The following is a 20,569-nucleotide window of genomic DNA, read 5'->3' as shown; positions in this document are numbered from 1 at the left end:
CAATATTGCATATGTCATTATTGGATTATACTATTTATTCTTGAAGGTGCCGTTTGTGTGCTGTTTCCTATTTAATTAATTGTACTTTCGTTTCTGTCTATATTTATAAAAGAATCTGATATCTTATAAAATCAGTGCTTATTATGCCGTATAGATATTCAATTTGATTAGAGCGTAAAAAATATTGGTTCTTTAATCGTAAATGTGTTCAAAATGTTTACATCTTCTTCATACCAATGTTTGAAGAATAGCGTTGTTTTTAATTGTGAACTTATTTTTTGTTATTCCATATAACTGTTTTGGCTATTCTTATTTTTTTAAGTCATATACTTGTTGTTGTGTTTTGCTCTCTGCTACAAGAACATTCTTCAGAAATGTAAAAAGTCATGACGAGTAATCGCTTTTGAAAACAGGACTGTTCCAACAACCTTATTTAGCGCTATACATTCTAATCAAACTTGATCATACCTGCCCATACGGCTTTAAGCTACGTTCATTTTATCTCCCGATACCCGTTTCCCACTATTTCAACTTTCTATTTTTATGATATTTAATTATCCTCTAATTATTAAAATCATTTATTTATATAAATTATTGGTAAATGTAATGTATCAATTACTAAAAATGCCATCTCGTCAAGTACCATTATGGCTTGATTTGTCATTATTAGTGGTATTTAAATTGATTACGAATGCAATATTTTACGAATATTTGAATAATGAGAACTTCAAAAGCCCGTAACTTGTAAAGTTGATGCTTCAATCGTCATACATGTTCCAAAATCATTCAAACACATATGAAAATCTTGAGTGAATCAAACTGAATTATGTTGTGAAAACATTAGCTTATAATATCAAATTACACGTATTTTAAGCTCTTTCTTTGATATTAAATGTATCCCATTTAGATTCAAGTTACATAAGGGTCATCGATGAAACAGATTTAATTAATCGTTATCAAGAGTACTTTACAAGATCTCTGTATTCGATAATGAGTGTACGCCACAAAGTATCAAGTTACAGAAGGACTGGGGGTGAAACATAATTAATTTCTGGTCATCAAGTGTTTTTTTGATGAGAAAGAACACAGTTTCGCGGACTCAATTTCTTAAATTTCAGAATATGTATAAAACTGATTGATTAAATTTGAACGTTGATTATAGCCTTTAAAAATGGTAAAAATTTTACTTGTCGACAAAATGTTTCTGTTAACATATTTATTCTGTAAGTGATTGTATTCACTATTTTCATTGCTGCAATAAAAGCCAGTGTTGTTCTGTCACAGATTATTGTGGTGTTTTCAAGCTATAATTCCCCAACCATTGCAAACTTTTGGTCTTAACTGAAGTACGACATGTATACAATGTTGTGATATTTTTCGACGTCTTGGTTATGATTTAGTGCTCGAAACTATTTCGACCCTTATCCTTTTTACAACATGTAAAGTCAACTATTTATTTTTATTGAGTTGTGTGATTTTACTCACATACTTTACACTTTTCAAATAACAATTTGATAGTTGAGAGAGTATGTGTTTCTAATTCATTGTTTACACAAACTTTCACGCACTACCATAACCTAGAGCTATAAACTATCCATTTTGTTTAGGATGAAATAGTCAGAAATGTCTTTCTTTGATATTCTTCTGTTTTTAAGTAATCGAGTTTGATGGCTTTACACATTCAGTACGATATGCCAAGTATAATTATTTAACACGGGATTACTTTGGTTCCAGACCAAGAAACAAAATGATTGCAATTGTGCCTTTTATCTCTGCAATGGAATAGAACATAGTGAGAAAAACACACATCATATGTTATAAACATTTGCTTATAGTATCAAATTCCAGGTCATTTCAGCTCTTTCATTGAGATTGTCAAATAAATCAGGAGAGTCACTGTTCGTGCTGCAAGATATGATATAATAATTAATAATTGGACGTATGATGTCCGCTGCTGTGTCCTCACCAGGTTTTAACCAGTCTTCTTCAGGATCTTGAATTGGATAGTCTTTGATAACTTGGAATAGTTGTAACTGTCAATTGCAAATGCTCCTGGTCGATCTGATTACTGAGTTGATATGATCACGGGGGTATAAATAGAAAGATGAGTCTGAAAAATGATAGCACTGATTGTATTCCGGGCAAATGGAGGACATGTAAATGAAGCATCAAATGTGTAGTTTTAGAGCAGATTTTAACTGATTTCTTTAAATATTGACTGAATTTAGACGAAAGCTTAAAGCCTATAAAATGTTTAATTAAAAATGTGAAATGGATGGTGAAAATTACATGTATAGAAGTGTTTAGTGGATACAAATTAGATAGTGATTATTGTCATGAATTGTATTGCAACTTGTATTGGGGTATGTATTTTAGTAAATTAAAGAAAAAACCGTGTAACGAGGTATGAAATAAAGTAAACAGAAGAGTACGAGTGACAAAGAGTAGGTGGTGGAAATAAGGTATGTTGTAATTATGTTGATAATGAATCAGAATATGCTTGTCTGTTTGATAAATGTTTTTTGCATATTTGAAGATAGTCGAGTTCGTATTGTCGTTTGCCTCTTTTGACCAGAAGAGACGGAGTTAAAGTGGGATCGGCCTGAAGTTGCAAGTTGGCTTGCTCTTGAATCCCGGTAAATGGGGCAGATACATAGCAATTGTCGACTTTCGATCTCCATCGTAATAAAACTGAGGAATAGTTTTTTTCATATTGCTCTGAAAGCTGGAAGGGATTTGGATGATCAAGTTTCATTGCGAATGGCATTCCACGAAGAGATAGTAGACGAAAGAAAAGAGTTGGATAACGATTAAGTAAACATGTTTGAGTATCAAAGAAAGAGCTTGAATTACGGTAAATTTGATACTTTAAGCCAATGTTTATACAAGTTAAAATCTTTGCTTCTGTTACCATGTTTGGATGAAACAAATTACCTTTAGAACATGTATATGACGATTAAAGCATAAGGTAAAGGGCTATTTATGTTCTCATTATTTGAATATTTGTAAAATGATGTATTGGTATTGGTACAGCAGATATGATACCATACCGGTCTGTGTCTGTAAACACAGGTTTCTAGATATCAAAATAAAGGGCTAAGTCTGTAGTTTATAAAATTGCATGTTGCACTTGTACAACATAGCTTTCCAAGATGATAATGGAAAACATTTTTGTTTTCTGATTATAAAACTCCACCCATTATAACTAAACTATTTGAAGAAATAGATCGGACTTAATGTCTATTCAAGTTAATATGCCTGAAAGAGTACAAGAAAAGTTTTAACTATAGCAAAAATAAATGAGATATATTATATAAAACTCTTTTAGAGAAGAATACAAATTAAAACAAAGGTAATTTGTGCATGCAATTACGTTAAGTACATGACAGCTTAAGTTCTGAATATGACCACACTACAAAGGGATGTTGGAGATTGATTTCTACAGGGCGTATTTACAGCAAAATTGTCGACAGGAAAATTCAACGAAGTCTGACTAGACTGCACTCTGGAAACTACAGCAATAAAGTTCTGAAGGGCATATGCAGAATTTTTCTGACCGTTCCAAGGCGGTACCTAACAATTCTTGATAAACATACCAAATATTTATATATCTATATATATATATATATATATATAGTTTTTATGCACTGTGCTGTTTGTAGAGTTGTGTGCTGTTCTATGTTTCTTGTTTGTGAATTTGGGTTCTATGTCTTTGGCGTTGCCCATTGCCACTAAACCGGGTTTATGTTTAAACATTTTGCTACTGAGCATGTTTCTGTAGCTTTTTGCATATATATATACTAACAATGAAAGATGGTGCTTTGGCAAGATGGTTTCTCCAACGGCCATTAGCATCCAGATACTCAACTATGTGCCACAATAATGTCTATCATCAAATTGAAAAGAATGAAACGCATCATGCAGACACCAAATCGAAAAAAACTATAAAAGAAACGTGAACACAATTGTATCAATGTTTGACAGTTCGTTTGTTCATCCATTCAATACCAATAAGGCACCTGCAAGACTTGTTAAATTCGTAACATGTCAGCAATCGACAGATGAAATTGAACTTGATATATTGAACTGCATCGATAAGGGAGAGAAAATGTTGAAAGCATTTGTACCAAAAAGAATGATGTCAAAACCAGATCGCTCAGACCCACCAGTTATGGATTTGTTCGTCCAATGACCAGGAGCAAAGCGAACACAATAGCAGTAAAAAAGAACAAAAACAATATGTATTGTGAAGTAATGTTTCAAAGACTTGCGGTAAATGCCTACAAAAAGCACCAACACAACGCGTATTCGCTTTTAAAAACAGGCCTGGTCCAACATACCTATTTCGCGAAGATGGTACAAGTCTAAACAATCAGACTTTATAACTATGATAGAGGGTATTCTAACAGATAAGATAACTAACATATACAAAGCAGACACATTGATATTCGATGGAATGGCTTTTGTTCAGTCTCATTTGTCAAATTCTGAACATCTTATAGTTCGAAACATAGCAGAACTATTCATGAACTATGTTGACAGTCTTTCACAAATACAGTAACATCAGTTTGAAAGCACAAACAAGAAGGGGGCGTTGTGATAGTTCAACAAAAAAGCATATTCACAGAGATTTGGCCATACTAAAAGATTGGAAAACATTTCTACCAGAAGCAAAAACAAGGAGTGACTCATTGCATCATACACTGACTATATTGTTGAGCACTCTGCTCGTGAACTGAAAGGAAGATACATGTCTTCTATTAACAGATGATTTATGTGAATAAATAATAGACTTGAGAAGCAACCATGAAGAGGCAGACACAAGAACAGTCATCCATGCAGCATATGCAAAGAAGGAAGGCACTGATTGCATAGTAGTCTACAGTCCAGAGACTGATGTGTTAGTGTAACATATACACCATCTCGGAGTCATAGGATTGGGTACAATGTATATGTGTACTGGAAGGATTGGTTTTCATACCGATTCGAAATGCTATATTTCAGTTCACAACTTATGTGTCATGTCATCTGAAGAACAAATCAATGTTATGCTATCACTATACTGCTTATCTGGCTGTTACACAACAAGCTCAGTTTATGGAAAAGGGAAAAGGAAAGCGTCCAAGCTAAAAATGGAAAATTCATCAAAATACCACCCCTTAAAAGAAGTGAGTGAAGAGGCCTTCTTTCTGAAAAGGCTGTGTGTGGTTGTTTAATCCTCCAGATTCCTACCACATGGGAGTCGTCTGAGAACGGATGATAAGGATTATCAGGAATATTCTAAATCCCATGCTGTGTTTCTGCTATAAACCTGTCTCATGAAGTTCTGTGTACTTTAATGGCTGAAGTCGGTGCCATTATAAATACTCGCCTATTAGTAGCAGTCTCAGCTTATCCAAATAGTCCAGAAGTACTCACACCAGCCATATTAGTCACACAGAAATCTACTCATACTGCAAATCGTATCTTTGATAATGTAGATTACAAAGTTCATTGGAAAAATGTGTAATCCCTGGCTAACTTCTTTTTGAAATGTTGGCGCACAGAATACTTACACACTTTGCAATCAAGGATACAATGGCAGTATGAACATCCAAATCTTAAAGCTGGTGACGTGTAACTCTTGAAAGAGAAAGAGGTTCATAAAAACAATATGCCTCTTTGTGTTAGTTTGAGGGATTTTCCAAGTATTGATCACAAAGTAAGAAAGGTAGAAGTTAATATTTTCAAGGAAGGCAGTTGTCAGACTTATTTACGCCCTGTTTCTGACTTATTTTGTTAGTTTAAGAGTAGTGAGTGCACTGAGGCAACCCTTGAGGTATTTCTTCAAAATCAATCATGACATTCCCACATGTTTTAATATGAGACTGTATTGTGGAAAGATGAATAAAGATCATTTAAAATATGTGTGCAAAGGTCTTGTTATGATTTTGGGAGATTCTTAATTAATATTTCAAGTCATTTATACTTTCAGTTAATTTATATAGTGATATTTTCAAAATATCAGATATTGGTCGTGTTGGACTATCAATCTTTTAGTTGTTTATAACCCAATGTTGTAGAATTATTGCATTGTAGCGTTAAGAAGAAAATCGTGTAGTCGCCATTTTGTGGACAATGACAATAGCTTTAGTCCAATATGTTCGTCTTTAGATGCTTTTGTCTCCCACGATAGCGTATGTATTACATGTTTTATGTTCCAAGCTTTATTCTAACATATATAAGAATAAGTAATGTTGTTGAACGTAGTTTACGTACTCGATACTTTTGTACCAAAATTTATAATGCATTCGCACATATTTGTTTCTTGCAAAAAATGTCATAAAGCTTTCAATATCAATTGTTAATTATACTTCTAATAAATATTTAAAGCTTAAATATTATGTACTTTTCAAATATCAATGTTGTTAATAAATAGTCATTATGAGTTATGGCTATTTTCTGCCTTTGTATCATTTCAGTTTTTACCGCATCGTGGTTAAGTTATTTGCAAAATAAAGAATGTACCGTTATGTTTGGTCGCCTTCTATTGTCTTCTTTAACCTGGCAAAATATTATTTATGATTTTTTTTATTAAAATAACCAATATACTTAATTTGAACAACACCAATACGAACACCTCAAACTAATAGTATTTGGCCAGATGGAATGTTAAGTAATAGTTACAAACACATTTACAAAAACAAAGGATTTATTTTAAACAAATGTCATTATTAATAGGAGGATTACTCATTAATATAAGATAGAATTTTCCCGAAAGAAGAAATGGAGGGAAACGCAATACTCCTCAATAGATTAAATGAGCGAAGGTTGTATTCGGTTTGGCAGGTATTAAAAAGTATAGTGGTCATTTATGTATCACTGCAATGCAGTTTTCTATAGTACGAGGCTCATAATACTAGTGTTAAGATAGCTAAGAAAATGCTTAAGACCAAATTAGGCAAAGTTAAGTTGCATAAAGATCAATCTTGAATTTGAGCAATAATTCATGCTGAAGAATCAGTAAACATCCCTGCAAAATCAGATATGTACATCCCTGCATATGTTAATGGTAATTGTGAAGCAAAAGTTGATATACTTGAACCCACACATAGTCATGTTAAAGATGGTTTGTTCATTGGCAGGTCTTTGATTAGAAACAAGGAAATTCATGTGATTCATTCAGTCGTGAACATGACTGATAATGCAGTTAGTTTGAAGAGTGACACTAATTTGGTATAGATTGTGCTGTTGAATCTGTCCAGAGAGAAATTGGGTCTGATCATTCTTACAAAACATAGAATTTGATATTTCTTCTGTACTTTGAATAAACGCTGTATATTATGAATATTATCAATCAAACAACAAAGTTTCTTATCGCAATGATTTTTCGTGACTGTCTATATAATAACATTCGGTTAGCATCAACATAACCATTGTTTTGAATCGATTTAGGCAATTTCATAATGGTTGAACTTTCGGGCAGTCTAAAAACAGATGATATTTGTAAAATATTTTTTATAAAAGTTGCATAGACTCTGGAACGTCAGTTTATATATATCCTTTTTTCCCAGTCTTTCGAATAAAATGAGTTTGCAGTCATTGTTAGGTTTCTTAGTGTTAATTACGCTTTTAATAATTACGCAATATTTTATTTTTATGGTATCTAGGTCAGATCGAAAATTGATCACATGTGAAGTAAGTTCATACGGCAGGTATTGCGTAAAACCACAAGACTTGATAACAACCTAACACGAAAAATATTATCGAAACAATTGTAGAAAATGACAGAAAAAAGGGTCGATGGAGCAAATCGCAAATATCTCGTAGCGTCTTAAATGTGTAAACAGATCAATAACAGGTATCCAAGCACAACATATCTAAGAGCTACTCGTGTAAAGTAATTTTTGTTGACACACAATGTGCGTAACATCACATCATTCGATGACAAACGGCCAATATCGGGTTTTTTCGCAATGTTCACGTCTATAGTTGACTCGTTTGTAATGGAATAATTCATCGTTAGTACAAAAACAATATCATAAAAGGAAACAATGGAGGTCCTAAGTGTTACTGGTACATTGTAGAACGCAATCACAAATAAGTCGAGTTAAGATAATTAGTGATATATGATATACAATACAAAAATCATCAAAGTCATTTTTGCAAAACCTTAAATTTTAAAAAAGGTTTGAACAAAAAAGGAAAAAATCAGCGCATAATTAGAGTAAGTATTTTAAAAGCAGCAACGACATATCGAAATCTGTCGCCAAAAACAGTTTTCGTATGTTTGTCGGAACCAATAGTAAACATTTGTTAAATAAGTGTATTGGGAAAGTATAACTTACAATACACAACATTTGGCGACAAAACAGCATTTATTTTGTTGCAGCAACTAACAATGTGAAAACATTAACAAGCATAATAAAATTGTCACAAGAATCGACTTAATGACTATATAGTATAAAAGTAACACTTTATAAACATTAACATTTACTTCATGTATTCAACGGCCAGTTAAATTCATATTCTTTAAATGAATGAATTGATGTAGGGCTCATCCAAAACACATTTGATAACAACGATAAGTTGTATATGCTCAAGTAGCAATAAAGGTTTTGTTCTGTTAAATGTTGTTATGATAACGATATAGTAAATATCTTTAATCGTTGACCCTTCTGTAACCTGAAACTATATGGCATACATTCAATATCAATTGAATATCTTAAATAGGTAGAATTTGATACCGTAGTCATATGATTATGAAATATGATGTCTGTTTTTTCAACATCTTTATTTAAAACAAAACATTATAGATTACATTACGCGTGAATCCTATATATTTCAATACACGTACTGTTTCTGTTAGTATTAATATTTTATATTCTTGTGCAAAGATGATTTAATATTGAAAACATCAATACGAACTTATCATACCAGAATGGTTTTTAATTTCATTAGATTGCACTTCAAAGTTCGATCAAGGTTAATTATATGGAAAATTTGACATTAATTATTTATAACTGCAGTTAGATTTTTTCTTTCAGTTAAAGAGTGGATGAAATTTGGTATCCTTTTCTGTATTTTGATCATACAGTGTGTAAGTTAATGAAGGTTACTTATCGCAAAACGTTTTTCCTGGTTGTATTTTTTATTGGTTGTACTTTCACGTTAGTGTTGGGGTTAGGGCCATTACGAGTTTTAATGATTCATTAATGATATCCAGTATAGTGACATTTACTGATTTTATTTTACCCATAATTTTTGAACTTCATTAAGTATATATACTGTTAAACAATGAGGGACATTTTCCGACTAGTTCGTGATTTGTTCAACCTTTTATAATTATATTTGTTATTATATCATCGCATGTTGTTGTTTTACACAATGTTTCGGACCATTTAACTTACTACACACATGTAAATTTTAATATTGATGTACATACGAAAACATATCCAATTGCGTGACATTTTTCAACTTTAATGTGATTTCCTCTGCATATTACGACCAGCAATGGCTTTTGTTGTTTAATCATCCATTTGATTGGTATTACTCCCTGTCTTTGCAATTTGTTTGACAAACGATTTTTGTTTTGGTCGTGTCGTTGAAATTACTACTACTATCGTTCAAATTGGAACACGAATTATTCTAACAACCCTCTTTGTCAGTGTTGCCACTGTCGTCTCTGTTACGACTACGAACGCCGCTGTTAGAGCTACCGTCATAATCGATACTTCGTCTTGTCTAAGTTCCTAGCGCTGCCGTTGCCCTGGTCCCCGATCTTGAGTACATAATCGGTTTGCAGTTAAAGGGAGCTCTAAACAACCACACGTATTTATTGTGCACACATAATTGACTAGATTATTTAATTGCAGTGCAAAGTCCATTTCCTTCTAAGATTAAGCGTGTTTTGATATGTCGTAAAATTGAAATAATTTCATGCGTTAAATTTCTTTTTCTTTTTCTTTTTTTGCATCTCGTTTACACTGGTATCAATTTCTTACGATTTATAGTTTACTACTAAACTGACAAATGTTGATAATATATGAATACCCGTAAAGGTTGTCACTATTCGTAATCAGCACCACCAAATGGTTTCATCATGACATTGCAATTGAGAGCAAACATAAAAGCAAAACACATGCGTTAAGTTCACAACTGGCCATTTACGCAACCACATCAACCATCTCTTAAGAACTTCCTAGAAGACGCATATCAAAACCATGCTTTGAAACCTCATGAAATACCTTTATTAAACATACTATGGAACACAATAAAGTATTTTGCTTTATTATTTTTATTTATATGTTTTCATATAGTATGAAACGAATTCGTAGTAATGTCGCAGGTCTGTAGATATGAAGGAGTTACTCATAACTAACGCAAAAGTAACACATGCGTAACTTGAAACTTAAATGGAAATTTTGGCCCAAATTAGTTTCATTCTTACCGTACTATACTTCTAATTTCACATGTGTTATTTTTGGTATTGACCTAGATACAGTAAATCTTCAATTATACGACATTTTCGGCTTTTTCTGGGAGTTTTGTGTCGTTGTTCCTTGTTTCTTGTTTGTGATGTTTTGTTTTTGTGTTCTATGTCTTTGGTGTTTACCCGGTGCCATTAAACGGGGTTTATGTTTAAACTTTTGGCTACTAAGCTTGTTTCTGTATTTTTTCACATAAGTATTGCAGGGAGAACATATACATTTTACGAAACGTTTTTCCTTAGTAGAATGAACAAATAATATAAACAAATGTATATGTTCCCAAGCAAGAAACAGTTTTGGGCATGGAAAAACCATGTGCATCATAAATTTACCTCAGATAATGGTTTTAAAGAAAACTCTGAACCATAAACGTTGTTTTTATTGAAAGAACAGCATCGTTTTTTGTGTTGTTTTCGATTGAGTCAAATATCTGTACATTTCTACAAAACAGAACAAACCAAAAGTGTGAAAACATCAGTTAAAAGGTCTACAATTGTACACGTGATCATAGGATAATGCGATACCAATCCATTGCATTGTCACATAAGTCAGAGCTTACCGAATCTTGTGAAATTGTGTATGAATGTCTTGAACTGGAAACTCATTCAAATAACTAGTCTTCAGTCGATCATGAACAATCAATTGTTTTATTGTGTGACCATATAAGGAAAGAAATAAAAGTAATTTAGCCAGACATATCTTTGAACTTCGTAAAGTCACAGAAGTGAACAAATAAATTTACGAACGGAAATACCTTTAACCCCAAACATTTCAGAAAAACTAAAGAACATTCAGTGGAAGCAGATTCGAGTGATGATTATAAAAGTGATATCGTATGAATATCTTTAAGTAAACCCGTCTTTGCATTTTTATTAAATGCATTTTTGATTGGTCATAAATATATAAAACCACCCAAGACTAGTTCAATATAATAGTCTGTGTCAGTTTTTTTTAGTTTCACTGTTTGTCATCCAAGCTCTTGTGCGCATGCAATTTTAAGGCGTTTTTGGCTAAATATTTCATTCTTCGAGGTTATTCACATGTACCTGGCTCAAATGGCATTTCAAGCAACAAATAATGCATTTATACATATCTTTGCCTAACATTTCTCGTTCTTGTAGTCAACAGATTATCAATATTTTACATTTCACTTGCTCTTTGGAAAACACACGGCTCATATTTTACAAATAAGTTAAAGTTGTGAAAACAAGAAAATGACATATTTTCCTCAACCGGACAAGATCAATACGTTTAATAGAGTTAATTACACAGATATTGTGAAATGCAATACATTTCTTCCTAAAATTGCACTTTTTAAACAAAGCATTTTGATCCCTTTAGGTTAAATACTACTTATTAAATTTTCTTTAGATTTCAATTCAAATAGGCAACACTTCAGATTGGAAAAAAAAATGTTTAGCGTTTCACTTTCATGACAACCATTACTTTCCTTAAAATCAAGTTCAAACACAATTAATTTAAACAAGAAAAAAGGTGTGTCATATTTCACCCAAGACAAATCATTTACTTTGAAGTTCATTACCTTTGATAGTTCTATGAATTCATGTTACATCAGGTCGGAAGACAGCAAAGTTTCAGTCCCGCAGAAAATATGTAATGTTTGAACTATATATAAAATTGTCCTCTCTGAGTGCCGGTTTTGGACTGTTCGAAAAGAATAACATATATTGTTTATGTATCACTCAGAATTAAAACAATCTGAAGTAGCACTCTCAATCTTAAATGTAGAAATGGCATCCTGGATTAGTACATTAGTATTTGTTTTAACGTACTTTTAAAAGTGGACAGTCGTGCTATATGTTAAGTTGTAGAAGTAAAACGTTAAAAATGTTAAGCCCAATATCGAACTGAACAAGTCACAAAGTACATTTAATCAAACCGATGGGAATCGCAAAAGAGAAATTTATAATTAAAATAATGGAATAGGGGAAACATATGATCCACATCGATGAAAATGCAACACTAGTACATTTTTCTGTAAAAAGCATCATGTTTATTGTCAACGGTACAAAGGCGACAGTTCAATAGACTCATAACTTGTTTCTGTAGTGTTTCATATAAATGTTAATATGAAAAAAAGATGATGTCATGTTAAGAAGGCAAGGAGCAAAATAATCTTCAGAATAGGATACAACATCATTACTTTAACATAACGAGTTGGAAAAATACATAAACAGCCACTCGATATATTTTATATTAGTTCAGGTCTCCTGAACAAACGCAATATATTAAAATAATAAATGCATAAATAGACCATATTAAGTGTGAGAAACAGAAAAAAATAGTGTGCATCCTGTTAAAACTATGTTCTATTAGGCGAAAGAAATAGGGTGTGAACAGCTTTTATCTATGATGGAATAATGTTTTAGGCATCTCTTGAAATATTGCATTAAAGTGTGAATACCTCCCTCACTACACCATTTACAGCATTCTTTATATAAGTTTCTCAAAATTCTTCATCATCGTTATTCCATTTTTAAAGATAATTGCTATTTTTCTATATACTTTGTTGATGGATATCTCGCAAAATACTACACGTTTTCAAGAACAAAACATACTCTGAACTAAGTCTTATTTTAGTGACGTTTCAGTAGCATAAAATATTGGTAAGTCACTTCCATTTCGGGGGACAAGTCATGTAATTTTAATAATAATCCATTTTCTATCGATTCTCTTCAATTGTTGTGATTATTTTTATTATATCTCGCACTGAAATACAGAGTGTGTTAGGTTGTTACTTGTGAGGTTTTACGCAATGTCTGTCGAATTAACTTACTTCACATGTGATCTATTTTCGGCCTGATGCAGATACTTTAAAAATCAAATATTGTGATATTGTTTTATTTGTTGTGATTTCGAAAAGGATTTTTTTTTACAAATAAGCAATATCATGATAATATTGTTACAAATAAGCATCTGATTTGGGAATACCAGAAAGTTCAATCATGATATAATGTACTACATCGATTCTTAAAAAAAGGTTATATTCATACAAACTGAACATTACTACATAGACAGTCATGAAAAATACATTGCAATATGTAACCTTTATGTAACATTGATTACATTCTACACCGTTAGGGTTAGTTCATTTCGTACAAACATTTTCATAAGGTATCAAATTTCACGTAATTCAAGCACTTTCTTCAATATGGAAAGTACGCCATATAGTTTCAAGTTACAGAAGGGTTACCGATGAAAGATATTTAAATGGTCGTTATCATTAGAAAGAACTCTTTCTTTGATACTGAATGTACGCCATAAAGTTTAAAGTTACAGAAGGGTCACCGATGAAACATGTGAGGGTAATTTGGATAAAATATATATGTTGCTCGGGCTCAATTTATTTATTTGCAGAAGACCTATGTGACTGCTTAACGAGTACTTAAAATTGGTAATTACTTTTAAACATTGCTTCACTTTATACTTCAATGTCTGCAAAATTATTCTCGTGCTAAATATACTGTTTGTGATTGTTTTCACTTATTTCATTGAGGTAATAAAAACCCTTTTTATTTTGTCACTGAATGTTCTGGTTTTTCAAGCAATACGTGCTTATTCATCTCATCGGGTATTAACTTTGATTTGAACAATATGCTCTTTCCTGACATTATTCGATTTGTGATATTTTAAAAGACCTTACATTTTGGCCTAGAAACCTTTACAAATTGTTCAACATTTTCAATAAGAGTAGTTTCTCTAACGAGTTTGATGATATATATACCAATGTGTTTTCATTCAATTGTATTGATTATGTCTCCAATTAATTTACTTCACATGTTTTAACAAACTATTTGTTAGTTGTCAGATTATTTGTGCCGAATAAATTTATTGAATAATAATTCACGCTTGGACTTCACATAGACCAATAATCTATCCTATGTCTTTTAGCATTTGTAAAGTTTCAACGCATTTCTCACTATATTATATTCTTATGTTGTTTATTCTTCAATTTGATGATGGGGTTTTTCACATTCACTATGGTATGCCAAACACACGTTGTACACACGGGGTTACTTAAGTCATTCAATATTGTGACATTCTTGTAAACAATTTCATACGTTTCGTCCTGCATTATTTTACGGTTTAACACACTATGTGTGGCAAAAGAAGTGACTGCATATATAGCTTATATCCTTTATCACTAATCTATAATCGACATATAACAGCTTTATAAACTTTGATTGCCAATCTAAGTTTTTGAACAAGTGCTAGCATTTGTAGTGACCTAGATGAGGCAAATATCCGATTTTGTGACATGTGTCGACTAGTGTCGACCTTGACACTGTGTTTATTGTGGAGTTTTGCGCTGTTGTGTTCCATTTTTCTTGTTTGTGATTTTTGTTTGTGTTTCACATCTTTGGCGTTAACCCTGTGCCATTAAACGGGATTTATGTTTAAACTTTTGGCTACTGAGCTTGTTCTTGTAGTTTTTATTATAAATATTGATTTAAATGTTTACCGATTTGTTTCCTCTTCGATTAAGACCTTCGTTACTTTATACTCGTAATGTAAAGGTTAATAAACTATGTATCAAATTTTTATATGAAAAAATACAGAAACAAGCTCAGTAACTTAACTTAATTTTAACTTACTATTTATGCAAAAAGTTACTGAAACAAGCTCAGTAGCGAAACGTTTAAACATAAACCCGGTTTAGTGGCACTGGGCAAACGCCAAAGACATAGAACACAAAAACACAAACAAGAAGCATAGAAGAACAGCACAAAACTCCACAAACAGCACGGTGCATACATACTATATATATATATATATAAAATGGTATGTTTATCAAGAATTGTTAGGTACCGCCTTGGAACGGTCAGTAAAATGTTTACTGGGGTTTAAACCAGTTAATGTGCGCAAACCTCAAAACGCAAAAGGTAAATCTGATCAATGTATGCATTAACTTGAGGAAACTGATCAATAAAACAAATAATAATAAACGTATAGGTAAACCCTATAATGTACTTCTATGATTAGAGATCCCAACTCTATCTTCAGACGGAGGGATACAATTTAGGGCACACACGTTTGAACTTCTGGTCTTAACCTAGACATAAAAAACAAACTGTTTTAACATTGTTCGATTCAAATGGCTTACACAGGAAGACCATTGAAAGTCCGATTACGACTTTGTTCATAATATTAAAAAGAATAATAAACCCTTGACTTGTTTTATAAGACCGGACATAGTTTGGAAACAATAACCATTTATCCAGTAGAATATATATCATTTACAGATACAGAAAGTTATTCCTATAAATTCAAAGCAAGATGCATCGCAGCACTTGACTGGATTAACCGTTTGCACCATATCCGCTTGGGCTCAATGATAACACATTTAATGTATGTAATATATCAAAATGTATTGATATTGATATTTGTTATTATTTAAAGAAAGAAAGCGTAAGACAAGATCACAGGGTAAGATAATTAATGCAGCAGCTAGTTGGGCGAATTACTCAATGTATTCCTTTGATTGATATACTAGAAAGTCAACCTGCCTTTTGGTTCTTTTCTAAGCCATCAACGGGGATTTTACTCATGACCTCTGCGCTGTTAGAGGCTATCATGTGAAGGCGGAGATTGCCATTTTTCATGAAGTCATCTCTAGTTCTCAACCAAAGGTCTATGGCATCAGCTTGAGTAGGTAATGCCATCAGTCCGTCATCTACATACAATTGTCAGAGACAAAACTCTTAACCACATGAGACCTACTTTGGACTGACTTTCTACGACCGTAAGTGACTACTGTTGGTAATGGCATATTGCCGAACACATGAACCCATATCCTGTATTCAATCAACTCATTTACAACCTTATACGAAAAGAACTTTAAATATTCTCTCTCATCAACCATGAAGCAGTAATGCATCCTCTCGATGTGACCTGTGACTGCTTAAGCTTCTTTCCTGAAACGCAAAAGGATACCTAACAAACTATTTCTGAGATCGGGTCCTGTCATGAGGACGTCATTCAATGAAAAACCACGGAATTTTGCCTAACTTTTAAAACCCCAAGGAATCTGATCTGGATTTTGTGGAAGATAGACGCCGAAAATAGGTAAGTACTAATGTTCAGCCGTTGTCAAAGGCTGGGCATAAGTATAGTTTCAAGGCCCAAGTCTTTCGTCAAGAACATGATGTACATCCAACAGAACTCTACCTATCAACAAAGATATATCAGCATAACCGTCAAGCTCGGGAATGCTGGATGCAATGTCTTGCAGGTGCGAAAAATGAGCTGCTTCTTTTGGGTCGGCATCTCATTAATGTTGTTTGGAATGTCCTTACATTCTATATTGGTTGGTAACCTGTAAGAAAAGTTGCCATAAATAAGTTCTACAGCAAGATCGTCTGCTCTTTTGCCTCTATGAGTCAATTAACCCGAACATTATTTCAAAGTGAACTCGAAACTGTGGCCTCTAACCCCAAGCAAAGATAAAAGTTCTGGTCCAATTAAATAAGATTGATAGTCAACTTACATGAATAATATATAGTTCTTGTAGACTTAAAAGTAATTTCACCATTTACTAGAATCTGTAACAAAATGTTTGTAATAAATTGATATCAAATATATCAATAGCATTATTGTTTATTCGTTTGATGACTCTAAATTATCATTTATAATAGGAACATTATCGATAATTGGAATTGAGTATATCACTAAATAATATGTTTTAAAAATAATACAACAGATAATTAACATTGCATGTTTAGAAATAACTAGAAGTGTCAGTTCTGTTTAAACTCATACAAGTTTCAACAAATTCATAAAAAAGTATGTATTATGAAACCAGATGTCGTATGTTTTACTACACAGGGTATTACAAAAAGATGAGTGTTGCCTGTTGAATTCACACAGATTTCATAATTGTGGTAAATTAATTTTCATTTAACATTTCATTCACATTGTGTATACATTTTGAGCATAAATATTAGTTATTTGCAAGGGTAACATTGCATGAAATGAAGACATATGATATATGCACAAAACACTGAATATACAGAATAGAGGATATAGCTTGAAAGCCTATACTATGTCTCGCTTCTGTTATTCCGTAAAGCTGCTTTTAATGTTGTTGTTTTTTAAAATCGAATATTAACAAAATGAAATGAGGAATAAAGATGGGGATATGAGGCCAAAAATTGGTATAGTAGAGGAAGGGAAAACATTGAAAATATACGGAGAATGAAAAAGGGAAAACGATTTTAGTGGAGGATGTGGACAGGTCAGGTCAATGGTGGATACATTTTTGTTCTAATTTATGTAGGATATCAGAAACGTTTTGGTTGCCAAGACTTATATTCCTGTTGGAATCATTAAGTTTGACTGAAAAATGGATGAACATTTTAAATGGAACAAAATATATATACACATCTACAATAGATACTACATTAAGTAGTTTTTACTACAAATTTCTTTAAGAATGATATCAACAAACAAACAGCTTTTTAAGTTTAATCTTTTCGATTGTAGCTTATTAGACGCGGCCTGGAATTGTCAATGGGGAAGTGTATACGGATAAATTTTAGTTATGAAAAAAAAGAAGATTTGTTAATGATATCAACTCTTATTCAACTTTACTTAAAATTTGTCGTCAATAACCGTTTTGATGCGTGTAAAACTTCCAAAACGTCATATAAAACGAATAATCCTAATGTTTCAAACAGGAAATTAATAAAGTTATTCTTTGTGGTTTTGTATTGACTGGTCGCCGGTCATACGAGTTCGTTATTTTAGAAATTTACTTTCTGTGAAACGATTTATATACACGCGGTGGTAGTATATAAGCATGTGAGAATTTACGGGCATATTGTTAAAAATAGTTTAAATTATGTATTTCATAACAAATATAAGTGCCTGAACACGACAATAATTGACTATTTTAAATTTAAGTGATATAAAATGGAAGTACAAAGCTTAATTTACACGGTTTTACTAACAAATATAAGTCGCAATAACGAAATTAACACAATTTAGAATTAACTGATATAAAATGAAAGTTCAAAGCGAAATTCACACGATTTAAAACAAACATAAATGAATAAAAGTAGAACGAAAAGGATCAGGCCGAAATGATATCTCGGCCGAAACGACCCGACACCAATAATTTTATCGGTGATAATGCAAGGTATCAGTCTAAATAATTTACGCATGCCGGAGACGACCGAGTAACTACGATGTAGAAAGTTGATTAAACCGTCATAGTCCGTGTTTATTCGGATTGTTAACAATTGTATATATTGTCTAATGACTTTATTGAGCCAATTGGGTATCGATATTTTTCACGTATTAACTTCAGTAAAACCCATTCAGCCGCGATATTGATGCATAGCATCAACATTCGTTTGTGTTTATTCTGTAGTAGAGGTATTGGGAGTGTTATGATCAAAGGAACAAAACAGAACAGAACAGAACATTTATTTCGAAGAAAGTCATAGACCTATCTGGAAAAACCTTGTACATATATACATAGAGAGGTACCCCAAAAGTTAATATTTATATTTGTCTTCATCAGTGCACATGATTCAGTTACTGTTTAATTGTTAACAAACAATAGATGACAATCACAACAAACATATACAAATTAAATGGAGTATAACGTAGTGTTTTCTCAATTCAAATGCTTCAATAATATGCACACTTACATTTCTTAAAATAGTTTCATTTTCGATATGAAAGAGTTCAACATATTTATGAATACTGGGACGTTGTCTAAAATACATCGGTAAATATCTAACTCAGAGTTCAGTATACAATGTGCACTCTAAAACAAAATGACAGTTCTAATAGATTACAAATGGTATATAAACGTTCGTTTAAGGGTTTTGATAGTAATCTATTCCATCTACCTGTTTAATGCTTAATCTGTGTGAGGATAGTCGCAATTTAGACATAGACTTACGTTATTTTGTAACATTCAATATTTGGCGGTATGATTCATATAGCATATAGCCCTACTCGATTCGCTAAGTATACCATACCAATCCTTGATGAAATTATTTTTCAGCCGCAGTTGCACTTTTGACATAAATAATTCATTTTTACCTATTTCTTTATAAAAAAAATCAACACAATTAGCCTTATAAAAATCGAAGGACTATAATAATATAATTCATATTAATATATTTGAAGTCCACTTCTTGAAAACACTAGCTAGTTAAGTGGACATCGATTGTACGAACATCATTCGAAAGTATGTGTTTGCATGTGTATGAGTGCGTGTATATTTAAAGTATAAGCGCTTATGTTTTAGTTTGTGTTTTAATGCTTGCCCTTGGGTGAGCGAATGTAACGGTATATGAGTGTGCGTAAGCATTATTGTTTTGTATGGATGTTTATCCTAACAAAATAACTAGAACTTAGATTTTAAGATAAGAATATAGAACTGTTTGCTGATACAGATTATACGTGAAAACATAAATGAGAAAAAGAAACATTTGCCTACGGTATGAAATTCCACTTGCGACTGGTCGTTGAGTTCTTGAAGTGTATTAGAACATCTACAAATTGTTACACTTTACACTTAAATGTCTTCAAGATTATTCTTCTGACAATTTTAATATGTTTGTTTGTTACATTATTCATGCTGCAAAAAGAAACTCGTTATTTTATTAACAAATGTTGCCGCAACTTAGGCTATACTTGCCTTATAAACTTATTTAACCATTGTCGGTTTTTGGTTTAGACCTGGATCTGTTTGGGATTTTTAGCTCACCAGAGCACGAAGTTTACTCTTGAAGTAAGGGCAGCAAGTCCTGCTATATGGTCTCCCGTTTTGTTGGAGATTCCACTACTTTCTATTTTTAGTAACAAGGAAATATAATTTAAATTTTATTAAGTCTTTAACATAGTCACTTCTAAGGTAATTATTGTTCTTTTTTAAGGTTCATTGATTCAAAAAATTATTATACACTATATTCTTTAGAAGAAATTTCATTTTTACTTAATGATAAATTGAATAATCAGACTTTTCCAACTTCATGTAAATTATTGTAAGCTTCATGTAAATTTTTCGAAGCTACAATCTTATCTTCTGTGTCGGTAGTGAATAAGCCTTAATATGTTTAAAG

Source organism: Mya arenaria, chromosome 4, assembly GCF_026914265.1.
Source record: "Mya arenaria isolate MELC-2E11 chromosome 4, ASM2691426v1".
In the NCBI taxonomy this organism is placed as follows: domain Eukaryota; kingdom Metazoa; phylum Mollusca; class Bivalvia; order Myida; family Myidae; genus Mya; species Mya arenaria.
The sequence above is the reverse complement of the archived record's forward strand: the minus strand, read 5'-3'. Positions refer to the sequence as shown.